This window comes from Pseudorca crassidens, chromosome 20, assembly GCF_039906515.1.
Source record: "Pseudorca crassidens isolate mPseCra1 chromosome 20, mPseCra1.hap1, whole genome shotgun sequence".
Lineage (NCBI taxonomy): Eukaryota > Metazoa > Chordata > Mammalia > Artiodactyla > Delphinidae > Pseudorca > Pseudorca crassidens.
Genome location: NC_090315.1, coordinates 53,517,946 through 53,533,374, shown reverse-complemented (window position 1 = coordinate 53,533,374; position 15,429 = coordinate 53,517,946). Strand labels below are relative to the sequence as shown.

General features: G+C 44.2%; 1 protein-coding gene across 1 annotated transcript in view; it reads right to left on the bottom strand.

The window, feature by feature from the left end:
- The window catches only part of WWOX (WW domain containing oxidoreductase), a 978,254-nt gene that overhangs the window by 339,393 nt on the left and 623,432 nt on the right, over positions 1–15,429 (bottom strand). The gene's annotated exons all lie outside the window — the stretch shown is intronic.

Below are 15,429 nucleotides of genomic sequence, written 5' to 3'. Positions count from 1 at the left end.
ACTTGTCGGCAAGAATTAAAAACTGTGCTAAATAGATGCATCAGGTCGTTAAGGAAACAGAGAATCTAGGAGGAGGGGAGAAATGTACAGGCCTCTGTCTAACTCCCGTCTATTTTGGGAGTCTCCTCGATGGGACTCAGAGCTGGTGGTTCAAGCTCATCACTACTTTTACTGGTAGGAGGAGAGCAGACAGATCAAGGCTTCGCTTTCTGCTTCGGGGTCAGCCCTAGGCAAATCTGTTAATTAGGCTAAATCTGGCCTGCTTAGATACTCTGCAGCTTTCCTGCTCTGCACCCTCTCCCCCCTCTCCTCCAGGACAGGCTCCCCGTATCCTTAGGCGATCCCAGATAAAGAACTTTCCATTCCCCAGTGTTTACACTGCTCACTCCACCTGAAGTCCTGTATCTACTGAGCTCAGGTCTCTACCTTGGTGTGAGCTGATAAATACAGAGTCTTACACTTCCAACAGGGGTTCTTTCTGAAGGCGCTGATCCAGACCAAAGGACTGGTTCCAACAGTTGGCAAACACCATCCGTTTAGTTAGATTGGCTGGGAAGGTATTCGGGGGCAAAGAGAACTTGAAGCTTTTCTCAAAAATAACAACAGCATCAATAACTAAAAGTGGCACGTACTCAGAACCCAATCTGCAAATGGGATACTGTGCTACTTGTCTTCCATACATTATCTCCAAGTCTTCTGTATTCACTAGCATTTGCTGTATAACAAACCACCACAGAACTCAGTGGGTAAAACAGTAACAACTTTTTATATGAAAAGTTCATGATTCTGTGCATGGGCTGAGTTCTTTCTCTGGTGTAGACTGTCTTGACTGATCTCTGCTGGGCCCACTCTTGTGTCTGGGGTCATCTGTTGGCCTGGTTAGTAGCTGGATGACCCAAGAATGGTCTCACTCGTGTACCTGGAGGTTGGCAGGCTATCTATACTAGGGCAACTTGGCTCCCTACATGTGGCCCCTCATGCTCCGGTGGACTAGCTCAGGCTCGCGCATGTGGTGGTCTCAGGTTCCTATGTAACAAGGGAGCAAGCCCCAATATCTAAATGCTTTTCATGCCTGTGCTTGGATTATTTCTGCTAAGGTCCCATTGGTCAATGCAAGTCACTTGGTCAACCTGATTTAAGTGGTGGACAAACAGAAGCCACCTCTTAACGGGGGGATGGGTAGCATCACATAGGATGGGTGTGGATAAAGTAGAGGGAAAAACAGTTTTTCTTTCTTTTTTAAAAAAATAATCTACTATCTTTACAATCTACCATACCTTCCCCAAACCCAAATTGTGGGTGTACAGAAGAGCAAAGTGAGACTTAGAATGGTTAAATGACATCCCCAAGAAAAGCGAGACTGTGTTGGATTGGAATCAGGTATGAACTCTTATTCTAAAAACATATATATTTTGGGGACTTCCCTGGCGGTCCAGTGGTTGAGACTTTGCCCTCCAGCGCAGGGGGTGCGGGTTCAATCCCTGGTCGGGGGACTAAGATCCCACGTGCCTCGGGGCCAAAAAACCAAAACATAAAACAGAAGCAATACTGTAACAAATTCATTAAAGACTTAAAAAATGGTCCACATCAGGGCTTCCCTGGTGGCGCAGTGGTTGAGAGTCCGCCTGCCGATGCAGGGGACGCGGGTTCGTGCCCCGGTCCGGGAAGATCCCACATGCCGCGGAGCGGGTGGGCCCGTGAGCCATGGCCGCTGAGCCTGCGCGTCCGGAGCCTGTGCTCCGCAACGGGAGAGGCCACAGCAGTGAGAGGCCCGCGTACCGCAAAAAAAAAAAGAAAAAAAAAAAAGGTCCACATCAAAAAACATCTAAAAAAATATATATATATATATATAAATATATATATACACATATATATTTTATATGGATTGGAATCAGGATTGGATTGGAATCAGGTATGAACTCATATTTTAAAATATATTTATATTATAAATACGTATGTATTTATAATATACTTTAATACTATAAATATAAATATATAAACACATAAAAATAATAAACTTTGTTTAAATATAAATACCTTAAAATATATAACATACACCCACACAGAGTAATAAGTAAAGATATATAAGTACGCATGAGTTAGTATACCTACATATACTTCCAGACTCTGCCCACTGAGAGGTCCTAGAAGCAATGATACTGCAGTAGTAATGAGCACACCTAGCACCACATCTTGGTTTCTAAATATCATTCTCCAGTAAATGAAACCAAGGCTCCCTGGAAAAGGAGTTAACTCCAAGAATGGGACAGAGAAATACAAGATGACATGTAGCATCCCACAGTGCCGAAAGGTAAGGAAGTGCTCAAAAAATGATGGGGCATGTTGGAAGGGTACAGGAGCCAACCTGAAAGAGTTCTCATTGGTCAAAGCTGGCCAAATGATATAACAGTGTTATTATATTATGCCCTATAGAACAAAATAAATATATGTGTCCATACTGATAGGAATGAATAAATAATTAGATAAATGAAGGGACAGCCTTCCATAGAGAGGAATTCTGATTCATAAATGTAGAAGGAAAACAACTTATGGTTACCAAAGGGGAATGGCGGGGAGGGATACATTAGGAGGTTGGGATTGACATATACAAACCACTATATATAAAAGAGATAACCAATGAGGACCTACTGTATAGCACAGGGAATTCTACTCAATATTCTGTAATAACTTATCAGGGAAAAGAATCTGAAAAAAAAGATATATGTATGTATAACTGAATCACTGTGCTGTACATCTGAACTAACACAACAGCGTACATCAACTATATTTCAATAAAAAATAAACTAAAATAAATGTGGACGACAGGAGGGAAATGGAAAATTATCATTGGAACACCATAATATTAATTGTTTCAGGCAAGATCCATAGATAGACGCTAAAATTAATGGATGAAAACGTGAAGAGAAATAGTCTCAAAGTACCTCGTCTCAAGATATGTATTAATTACAAAGGGGAAAACAGTAACTTTCAAGTGCATAAATCCAGCAGACAACACTTTAGCCAAGAGATCAAGGTTAACATCACCAGTAATGAGACATTTTCATGCCATGTACCATCTGATACGATGGGCTGAGCAGGGCAAACCACGTCTGTGTATTCTTGCCAAAAATACATAAACTCAATCTAATCAGGAGAAAACATCAAACAAACCCAACTTGAGGATGCTCTACAAAATAATTCACCAGGCTCTTCAAAATGTCAAGGTCATTTTAAAACGAATAATATTAATGAAGACCGAGAAACTATCACAGATCAGAGGAGACAGGTGAGACATGACAATAAATGCAGAGTGGTGCCTGGGTTGAATCCTGGAGCAGTAAAAGAGCCTGAGTGGAAACATCAGTGAAATGCAAATGAAGTGTTAGTTGAGTTGAGTTAATTGTACTAATTAACTGTACTAATGTGAGTTTCTAAGTGCGGAAAAACGCATCATGTTCGTATTAGCAGGAGCTGGGTGAAGGGTGCATGGGAGTTCTCTGCACTATTTTGGTGACTTTTCTGTAAGCTGAAATTTATTTCAAAACAAAAAATTAAAATAACAAACAAACGAAAACCCAACTTCCCCAAGGTCATAGCTCCTTGAGGTTGCTTAAATTCAAGCCCAGTTGTGCCTGGTCCCTCCGTCTATGCTTTTTTTTTTTCACTCTGCCATGCTTTCCCCATCCACCCTGCACAGACTGCAGCCTCAGAATTGGTGAAGACTGGACTAGGACACCCCTTCCAAATGAATTATTTTATGGCGAAAATCCGGCGGCACAGTTAGGCATAAACCCATTTACTTCAAACGGGGAAAATGAGGCAGAGGTCATTAAAATGCACATTGAGGATATCCGCTCTCAGCTCAGTGTCCCAACCGCCTGGATATGCCAGTTCATAATGTCATTTCTTGATTCCCTGAAACTGTTAAATTAGTACAGCACTACACATCTCAACCTTCAACCATATTGTCACTTAAGATGAGCGTCTGGAAGGCCATCCTTCCGGGAATATTAGTTACCTTGTCCATTACTTACTTAATCACAGATTGCAGTTATTTTTGCCTTGTGGAGGCTGACTGTAAATTATGGGCTACAACACAGCAAAGCCACACTTAGCAAATTATATGGCATGGGAAAACTCTTGCTTTGGGGCAAAAATTACATATTTCTTTAAATATATGTTTTAGCAAATATTATATTAAGCCTATAAAACAAAATCCATGAGCACACTTTGTGGCCTGTAGGACATATCTGACAACTGACTCAGTCTCCGGCCCACTCCTAAATGGGGGTTGGAATGGAGAGGTCCTATTCAAATTCACGTCGGTAAGGCCCATGGTCAGTGCATTTCTACTTGCAGATCAATATGATGAAAGGCTAGAAATCTTCTTGGTCGTGGCACGTGATGCAGTAAATAAATTAGCCAAACGGTCTTAAATTTCATGTTGAGCAGAAGTAGCACACTAACAGGTACTGTTTTCTCACTGTTAGGAATGGGTTCCTTTCCTTTTTTTTTTTTTTTCTTTTTTTAAAGAAGCCCATCGAAGTACCTTGGGACTGGATAAAGATGGCAGCGAGATAAGAAGAAAGTGCACGGATGCAGGGTTATTAGCCAGGAGGAGACAACGACCCTTTGGAATGAAGGTTGTCCATTTGCCTGTAGCTTTGCCAGGCGCTTCGTGGGGCTGTGTCCGCTGGGCTGGAAATGGTCTTTTAGGCTTGTAAAGGAAGTTAGACTTCGTGCCTCAGTGGGCCAGTCTCTGTTGCTGTGAAGGCCGAATATCCTAAGGGCAGCCACCATCAGCTCGGATCTCTTGGCGGCTGGTCCCTGGTGGGCTGGAGTGAGGTCATCAGGCCAGCTCACGCAATGACATTGCTAGCCAGGGCTGCGGGCAGCTCCAGCCAGGGCCACCCAAGATCTATGCAAGGAGGAGGGCTCTGGGGTTCCCGGATGTATCCTGTAAGGCAGCCAGTGGCCCAGCTGAAAAGTCTGCAAGATCTCGCTTTAAAAACGTATGTTTTAATTTGAGGATATTAATTACATGGAAATGATTTGACTCCATGATTTATAACCCCGCCGGAGTTCTGCGGCCTCTCCCTCCACGTGTGCCGCCGCCATTTTCCCTTTTGTATACCTATCATTTCCCATTGTTTTTCTTCCCTGATTGATGTTCGGGCTCGGGATGTTTTCCATTATGAGATTCAAAATTATCACTGGTAATAGAGAAGGCTTCCCTATTATCTTCAGCGAGACTGCCCAAATTATTCATTGTAGCCTACTGGTACCACACCGCAGGAAAATAAGAATTTATTTCCCGTCCCAGGCATATGGTAGATAAGAGGATGTATTTATTTCTCCATGTTTCAAAAGGATTAAGCTTGGAAAAAATAAATATCACTTACGCTGTCAGGAAGCAGAACTTTATGGTTCTGAGTGTAGAGGGCCTCTCTTGGGCTAGGAGAGCACATCTAAACCCTGGTTTTAACAAGAGGGGGAGGATAAGGAGGTAGAGAATCAATTACGGTTTTACGTGGCTAAATAAATGAACGCTACATATATTTCAACCATTATACTGGTCTACCAGGCACCCAGTACCGCCTTGGACCGCCACGTTAAATAACGCATCGCCTTATTTATAAAAACGTTACTGAATTCCAACAGTCCTTGACCCCTGGCTATTTCGAGAGCGCGCTGAATACATCATCTGGGTTTTGCCTAATTACACATAATTAGGAAATGTAATTACTCTTTTCAGTGTTGCTCTGCCATTAGGAACTGAGTGGACACCTGAAAAACAAGAGTAAGGATTCAGTGCTTCAGAGAAAACAAATTAAACATGCGAGCCAACCTCTAAAAATAGGGATTGCACTGAAGGTTAGTAAATCAAACTTACAAAAAACATAATAAAAAAATTGCTCTTGCCTCTGGCTAAATATTTGATACGACAGTTATGCCGGCTGCCTTTGTATCGGGGACTTACTTCATGATATATCATTTGCATCCATGCTGAGCCAGGGAGAGGGAAGGAATTATTTCGCTCCCCCATTACTCTGATGTGCTAACTTTCTCCCATGTTGATGCCTTTTTATTTTTACTTCCTCCTTTACACTGGATTCCCCACTCTAGCTAAGCAAGAGGCTCCCAAGTAGTCCACAGCAAAGAATCACAACGTTTCATTTGTGGGTCTGCTGCATGCGAAGGCTGCTCATGTCCCAACACAGGCAGATCTCAGCCCCTGAGCTGCCGCTCCCACGTCAGCAATGTAGGACGGAACTCTTGGCTTTGCGAGTCTACCAAGCAGCCGCCATAATAATAAACGTGTCCTAAATATGGCTGGACGTCTACTATCCATCAGGCACTGACCTGGGTGGCTTCACCACCCCAAAAGCTAAGAATTTCACAGATGAGGAGATTTGAAAGGTTACACAGCTTAGAGGTACAAGTCCGCGAAGGATGTGGAATTGGGAGCCTTGTATATTCCAATCTCAGCTTTTGCTGAATTTCCCTCTGCTGTTATGGTAGCTGACAGCCACAAATTGACACACTCCATTAAACGCGCTATTTACGGAAACATTTCTATGGTGCCCAAAAAAATTAAAAAGAGGAATGACTGCCAAAAGCAAAGGCCCAAACATGAGTGCAGTATCGGGAGCACTTTTGTTCCCAGCAGAAGGCTCTGGTGAAACAGCGGGCGCTGCTAGAAACTGCCTGTCTACTCGCCAACTGCAGGACAGGGTGTGTGTCTGCACACATTTTTATATATTAGGTTTCAGTTTCATCTTTCTTTCTCTCTGTGGTGAAAACTTGCTTTCAAGCCTGTCTCCATGCCGTCGTTTTTTACCTGCACGTTTTCCTATCATATTAGATTCTGTTACACCCATTTCCAACTTTGTCTTCCTTCTCCTCCTCCTCAGTCCCTGTACAGCTGAATCTGTTTAGAATCAACTTCCCTTGGATTATCTTAGGAGGCACACTTCTGCTCACTCCAGCCCCAGACGAAGACACGTGTCCCCTGGCCACCTCGAAGCGGAGATGCTGACGATGACTTGACTTCCGAACGTGACTCTTAGTATGTCTTCTCCCCAAGAAAAGAGCTGGGTCCCCCACCTGTCTGCAGGCCCTGCCTGGTGGTTAATTAGATCAGTACCACTCAAGCCCAGCAATCCAAGGCCTTCATTTATTTATTTTTTTTATTTTACTATTTTTTTTGGGGGCTGCATGGGGTCTTCATTGCTGTGTGCAGGCTTTCTCTAGTTGCGGCGAGCGGGGGGCTACTCTTCATTGCGATGCGCAGGCTTCTCACTGCGGTGTCTTCTCTTGTTGCGGAGCACAGGTTCTAGCATGCGGGCTTCAGTAGTTGTGGCTCGCGAGCTCTAGAGCGTAGGCTCAGTAGTTGTGGCGCACAGGCTTAGTTGCTCAGCAGCATGTGGGATCTTCCTGGACCAGGGCTCAAACCCATGTACCCTGCACTGGCAGGCGGATTCTTAACCACTGTGCCACCAGGGAAACCCCAAGGCCCTGATTTTTAAAGAGATACTTTATACTTCCTTGATACAGTCCTGAAATGAAATTCATGAATAATATAACCTATCCATACACACACAAGTAACAAAAAAAATTAATAGGATGCCCTACCTTTAAAGAAGAGGAGAAAATTGATAAAATAATACATGCTTTTTAAAGGTAACTGCTTGGATAAGATGATACCAGAAGTCCATAATGAAACAGACAAATGTTTGCACCTACTTGTAGGTTTGGATTCAGGGAACATAAATCAAAATGTATCAAATTTTGTTGATATGTTCTCTTTACACTTGACATCTTGAAATAAAATATTTTTATGCAGACATAATATTGTATTGGTAAACCAGTTCTCTGGAAAAAAAAATACAGACACACACACACACACACACACACACACACACACACACCACCACCACCCTGATTGGTAGCATTTGCCAATTTCCATGGTGTAAATACTCTCACCATGGTTAGTCTCAAGCTACCAACATGACATCATAGAATGCAAATTTGGGAAGAAATGGGCAAAATCTGCTCATATGAGCAGGCAGGAAGCAGCGCTGGTACACAAGCTATTTAATCACCATGAGTATAACAGCCATAAATGTAGATGAGTCTCATGTTATGATGACACTACTATGAGAGGCACTGCATGATTTTTCAAGACGGTGACCTAATATTGCTAGCTTTGAATAAAACACAGTACAATCTTCTGTTAATTTACAAGGCCCTTGCCTTTCTAGGAGAATCCATACCCACTGTGTTTCTGGCAGAACAGATAGATTCTGGGCTGAGATCCCTGCAGGCAGGCAGTTCACTGATCTGAGTGTCTAATGGCACATGTGTGTGTTACCAGGATGCGGGACATTTCTTTTTATTGCATTGAACTGTCTATGGCATCACAGGATGGATTTATGGACGCCAAGTGCTAAATACCAGAGACCGCCATAAACGCCTCCACGAACTGCCAAAAGGTTCCCCAACTGGCAGTCCTGCTTCTGTTGAGAACCACGTCTAGATCTTTGCTGACTAAAGTGTGGTCCTTGGACCAAGAACAATGGCATCGCTTGGGAGCCTGTTAGTTTGTAAGAAACGCAGAATCTCCACGTAGACCTGCGAAACCAGTATCTGCATTTAATAAGATTCCGGGCCCCCGGTAGGCACATTACAGAGCAGAAAGACCTCGGTTAGCTCGCGAACTTCAAGACGGACCAACCGTGCAGGAATCCTGCTTGACGATGATACAAACAATGCAACACAAACCACTGGCTCCGTAGAAAAGCTAAGTAATAAGCCTCACTTAGCGGTGGCACCATGCTCTGCCATCATCCCTCTTCGTCATAACCGTGCTGCCTGGGCAGGAGCTCCGGTGCACCAACTGTCTGGAGGACTACCGAACGAGCCAACCGAAGACGTACTGAGTCCTTACTACGTGTGCTATCTCACACCTCCTCTCACCTAACCCATACACTGATCTCTCTTTCAAATGAGAACAAGATGAGAGAAGCAAGGCACAGAGAGGTTCAAGACTTCACGCAGCGTCACACAGTTAGGAATGTGAACAGTCAGGGTTAGCAACGGTAATTATTCTATATTAAAAAAATTATTCTGGATACTGGGGGGTGGGGGGATGGGATGAATCGTGAGAATGGGATTGACATACATACACTACTATGTAAAAATTAGAGAACTAATGAGAACCTATAGTACAGCACAGGGAACTCTACTCAGCGCTCTGTGGTGACCTAAATGGGAAGGACATCCAAGGAAGAGGGGATACATGTATACCTGATTCACTTTGCTGTACAGCAGAAACTAACACGATGTTGTAAAGCAACTATACTCCAATAAAAATTAATTTTAAAAATATTAAAAAAATTAGTCTATGAGTGCACAGTGAGGGTCAGCTGTGAGGTGCTGTAGACAATGGGCTCCTTCCATCCCATAATGATGACAGCTTACTCTTTCATAAATCTGTGTATCTGCAAAGCAAGTTCACAGGTGTCAGCTCATTTGAACTTCCAAACACCCAATAACCTACTAACTCGACTGAAAGATGAAGAAACTGGGACTCAGCAAGGAAGAGTGAAGGAACTTGTCCACGTTACTCAGCTACTAAGTGGTAACAATAGAAAGAAAACTGAGGTAGGTGCTGGCTCGAGGCTTAGCTAATGCCTGGAGTTGGGAGGTCACGCAAAAGGCGCCCTGGGATGGGTAGGGGTGGTATTGGGAGCTGGGTTTCTCAAGATGTCCCCAAGCTCTTCCTTGGCTCTGTTTTACTGTCCCCAACCAAGCATGTCATTTGGCAGGAACAACCAGGGAGGTAGGTTACGTATCAGATATGCTGTCCCTTCCTCACCCATCCAACCTAATCTCATTCTCCCTTCCTCCCCCCAGTAACTGTGAGAACTCAGGGAAATTAAAATGGGAAAATAAACATGTACTGACAATCTGGGACGCAGTTCAATTAACAGCCATAAGTAATATTTATAGCAAAATCTTAACACCTATTAGCATGAGGATGGAGGGGGGAATAGCTGCGGCTCTGCACATAAAATGTGTCCACATTCCTTATCCACAGCTCCTCAGCTGCTTGGAGGGTGATCTTGTTGCTACCTTTGCACCAAAATCAGACCAACAGGTTTAAACACAGTCTCCGGATAGCAAGAGGGAGAGGGAAAGAGAGGGAGACTGAGAGAGACCAAAATGGAAACGGTGACTCTCTCTGGGTGGAGGGCTCATGGGTGATTTCAGTGCTCTTCTCGGTGAATTGTTTTCCCCAAATGTTCTGCAGTTTTTTTAAGGTAAACTTTCAGTTTTGAGATAATTATAGATTTACACACAGTTGTAAGAAATAATACAGAGATCCCAGGCATCCTTTATCTAATTTCTCCCACTGGTACTGTCTCTCAAAACGAGATAGGACAATGTCACAACTGGGAAATTGACATGACGACAGTCAAGATGCTGACCATTTTCATCCCACCAGGATCCTTAACATTGCCCTTGTGTGGCCACCCCTACTTCTCTCCCGCCTCTGTTTCTCCTTACCCCTGGCAAACACTAATCTGTTCTCCACTTCTACAACTTCGTCATTTCAAGAGTGTTATGTAAATGGAATCATACAGCTTGCATAACTTTTTGGGATTGACTTTTTTTTTTCATTGTCCTATAGTTCTTTTGCAGTCAAAGAAGATATGCTGTGTGTGTGTGTGTGTGTGTGTGTGTGTGTGTGTGTAAAGCCTCACCATTTTAAGGTGCAAGTGTTTCTTGAGTTGTCTCAACAATGTGGATTCAATGTCTAGGAACTGCAAACGTGTCCTCTTCTTCTGAGATGTGATCCTTGACCCTCTGGGGTTTGGTAAGAGTTTCTGTCCTCTCTTCACTGGGTTTAATGTCCCTGGGTTTCTGGCACTCTGGCTGAACTAGCCCCCCTTTCTGATGACAGTTGGTTTTGCTTCCTGGGAATGACCAAAGCACAGCCCCAGCTCCCTGCATTTGCTTTCCTCTGCTTCTCCACCACCCATGGAAAGCTACTGTCCAAAGCACAGCCCCACAGAGTTACACAAGGAGGCTCCCAAGCTACCAGCCTTCCCTACAAACCTGGACGCAGAGGGAAAGGGTCATGGCCAAAAGATGGCTTCCGGCTTGTAATTTTGCAGGGCATTCTAGAAACCAGAGTGAGGTGTAGTAAAAAGACCTTTGGAGCCACAGGGAGTGAAATTTTCCACTCAAGGTTTTTCTGCCCTTGAGCAGGGGTCTGAGACTCAGTTTTCTCAACTGTAAAATGGGGACAAAACCACATGCCTTTATATTTATGGATTTTATCTATGCAGAGTGATTATGAAAATTAACTAAAGTAGAGGCAACTCTCTGACCGCCGCATATGTGACACGTCCAAGTCTGTGAGCCCTCTGGCTACTGTTACGAGATAAATTCACCTTGGGAAATGCACTTTGATTTCTAGTCACTCAATCATTTTCTCTCTCCTTCTCAGTATATAATACAAAATACTCGCTTCCCCAAGGAATGGTTTCTAGGCAAGGTCCATGCAGATGTCTCACTAAGTGGTCTGTATTAAATCTCCAATCTTGCGTGGCTTGGGGGGCGGAAAAAGCGTCTCACTCCTGAGAAGTGTTCAGGCTTCGAGCGATGTCAAAGGCCTTTGAACAAGCCTTAGAAATGACATCCATATTTGTCCATTTTTGACTTAAGTTGCTTTTGGTTCAACCACTGCCAGGAACTGCCTTGATGCGGTATCATCCAGAACGACACCAAACGCAGAGGAAGCAGCAAGTTGCTGGCAAGAATTAGGAAGTAAAGGAGTCACTGTCCCGTTCATGTCTCCGAGGGCTGGAAGCAAGGAAGATGAAACTCGCGTTGAAAGGCAGAGTCTCCACAAACCATGATACGAGCAAGTGACGTTTTACACACCTCAAGCCTCCTGGTTCAGCCTAGCCGTTCCAACAAAAGCCATCTACACACAGCTCACTGTCTCCTGACGTTTCCACGTGTTGTTCTTGTCTTGTCCTCCTCCCTCCCTCCCTAAGCAGCCAGGAACAATTTGTGATTCTGGAATTTCTCGTTAAGATATTCTGGACTCTGGTTTCCACGGTGTGGGATGAAGACGGGGCTTCTGCGTTCTGAGAACAACCTCCACTTTCCCTCTCTTCTCTTCTACTCTACTTTCCCATCCATCTTTCATCTCTACCTGCTAACCCGACCCTGGTAAAAAAAAAAAAAAAAAAAAAAGAAACTTCTCGGCAAAGGCCTATCTACTGCCTGGCTCCCTCATCTAAGAAATTCGATTTCATCTCAGTCCTGTGATTAGGAATCCAAACCACAGGGGCTTCGGATGCAGAGAATGATTAAGTCGATCTGAATTTAGATGCAAGATCTTGGGTTCGAGTCTCCGCTCTGCCACTTACCAGCTGCCTGATCTGAGACGAGCTGCCATGTATCCCCGCATCTCACCTTCTGTACCAGGCAAATGGTCTAACGCCATCCACCTGGAGGTTTGTTTTGAGGATTACGTGGGGCGCTGCCTTCGCAAGGCCTGAGAGCAGTGCAGTGCAGGGGCTTATACTACTCACTCCTTTTCTTTCCAATCTGCATGCACGATGACACGCAGGGGGCAGAAGTGTCTGAAAGTACTGAGGCAGGATCCCTCCTTACTGAAACTCCGGGACGCTGCCATTTAGGTGGGTCCATGGTGCTGAGCCCTTGTGCCAAGGAGAAAAAGGAGAATTCAGTCCCCTGGGAGTCACTGTCCAAATTGCAAAGAAAGCCCCCGATCTCCGGCCAGAGCCACTGGCTTTTGCAAATGGAAACGTGACGCCGGCCCCCGCGTATGCCCTCTGCCTGGTGTCCTCACATAGGCCACTCCTGCCCAGCCTTACAGGAAGCTCGCCCTGAGTGCTCTGAGCTTTTGGAAAGGGAGAGTCAGCCCAGGTGGGAAACAAATGCCTATTATCCACTGTTGTTTCTGCCTCTTTACAGAGAAGAGGGCTCGCTGTATAGATCTCTTCATTTTCATGTGTGCATACAAGGTCACTTTCTCAACCAATCAATAGAACAATCTGAATACACAATTTTCATGTCACAGTGTATTCTGGAGTTGAAATACATGGATGGGAACAAGAACAGCAAGGCTTTGAAGACGTGGCAGCCTCGGCAGGCACATCATTTTATATTGTCTTGTCGTTCGTCTCAAACATATCTGAGGATACAACTGAGATCTCTACCTTCATGGAAAGTCAGAAACAAAAAACAAAGTACTCTGAATGATTTCAGATTTGAATTTTGCCTCTTTTCTTACTAAACGATGTCCAAGAGATTTTTCTGAATGTTTCCTAGCAATATTTTCGTTTTTTGGGTTTTTTTTCCCACTTTAGTTTCCCCTTCTAGCCAAGTCTGCTCACCTCTTCAAGAGGTCAGGCTGGTGAAGGATGAATTCTCCAACTGCTGTGTGTTCTTAGACAAGTCACTTAACTCCTCTGTTTCTCCCTCTATGAAATGCAGTCATAATAACTGCTCTAGCCAACAGGAGTGCCGTAAGGTCCAAAGCCGATCTGTGTATGAAAATTATGTGAACATCTTTAAGTGCTCCAAATGTTTGACTGCATACCATGTCCAGCGTACCTCCATTTTTTTTTTTCTTTCAATATACAACTGTTTCACTAACACACTCATGGACACTTTTTATTTTAATGGATGTTTCCCTTTTCAAGTCACCTTTGTTATTGACCCCCTTTAAGAGGATTCGATAGTTATCAGTACATAGGTTTCGAGCCTCTATTTTACTATTAGGGTGTTTTGCACATCGCTTTGAATGTTGTAGCTAAAAGAATAAAAGTTAGATTGAAATATTAAATAATTTGTCTAGGCAGAGACATTTTACCAGAATGCTGACACTTGTTTTCTCAGTATTGAAAAGACCACTATAATAACGAGAGGCAATGTTGAACTAAAAAAAAAAGCTTTGGAAGGAAATAAATTGGACTCATTTCCGTATATTAGCTAGCATTTCATTTTTGGAGCTTCACTTGTCTTCTCTGTAAAATGGGCACATTTACAGCGACCTCCAGAACTCCTGAAAGGATTGAGTCCTCGAAGAGACTGGAAACAAGGTTTGTCAGATCCTCAGCAGAGGGTCTGGTTCACGGTAGACCCTCGGTAGATATGAACTGCCATCATGATCGCTCAGATGAACGTGGTATGTACACGCGACTGTTATAAATAGTCATGATAATAATAAAAACTAAACCTGCGTATTTACATGTTCCCCAGTATTTTTGGTTCCGCATAAACTAGTCAATTGACATACACAAAACACCAAGGTTAGCTTTCCTCTTTGTCTGCATCCCCTCCAGACCCTAAATTCGCTGCCATAGAAAACACCCTTAATCTGTTTAGAAGTCGGTAGAATGTTCAAGAACTGAACAAGGCTTTCCGGAACCCAGCCTCTACGTGTAACAAACGAGGCCTAACGAACGCCAGGCAGCCGGGGTTTCACATCCTGGACCTTGCTGTATCTGCCAGCCTCCGCCCCTCGTTTGCATACCCTCTGAGGACGCACTTTTCACATTTACTGTGTTTCTCTGGATGGCAACCTATACACCTCTCAATAAATCGTGGTTTGCCTAGGAGCTGACGGGCGCAGAAAGCGAAATTCAATTTGCGCCAATTTATGAGACACACACACGGCAATCTTGGAAACTTTCCTGGGGCTCACTTTAGAAATTAACCCCTTATTTCAATATTCTGCAGACTTAGCACAGGCCGGTGTTTGATGGGGACAGTGGCCCAGGTCAGCCTCTTGGGTCTCTTGCTATTTGCTGCCACGATACACGGGCCCCGCTCAGCACAGACTACGCTGATTTACGAGATCTATGAGAAGAGGGAAGTGTCTGCACCTCTTCGTCATTCAGGCCACAGGGTCCCTGGTCTTACTGGGCTCTGTGTGTACTAACTTCCAGACTTCCGTAACTGAGGCGCATGCGAAAGCCAGAGTGTGGGATGCGTGTGTGGGCAGCGTTCGGATCTGACTGAAGATGGCTTCATTCATTCACTCATTCATTCAGTCAACCAGCACGTTTGGCAAAAGCCAAAGGGATACAGAACAGAGTGAGAGGCAACACCTGGCCTCAAAGAGTGTATATTCCGCCTGTATGTTACGGCAGGAAAAGCGTGAAATTTATGAGTCAGCAGAGCCTGACTGCAGGGCTGCCTCTTCCACTTACGAGCTGTGTGATTCTGGGTAACTTGCCAACGCTCTTAAGCCTCAGTGTCATCGTCTGCAAAATGGGTACCATCCTACCCAACTTCACAGAGGATGCATTGAGGAAATGATGCTCGGGAAATTGCTGTGAAAGCTCTAAGCAGCATACAAGCATTTAAGACTCTTAC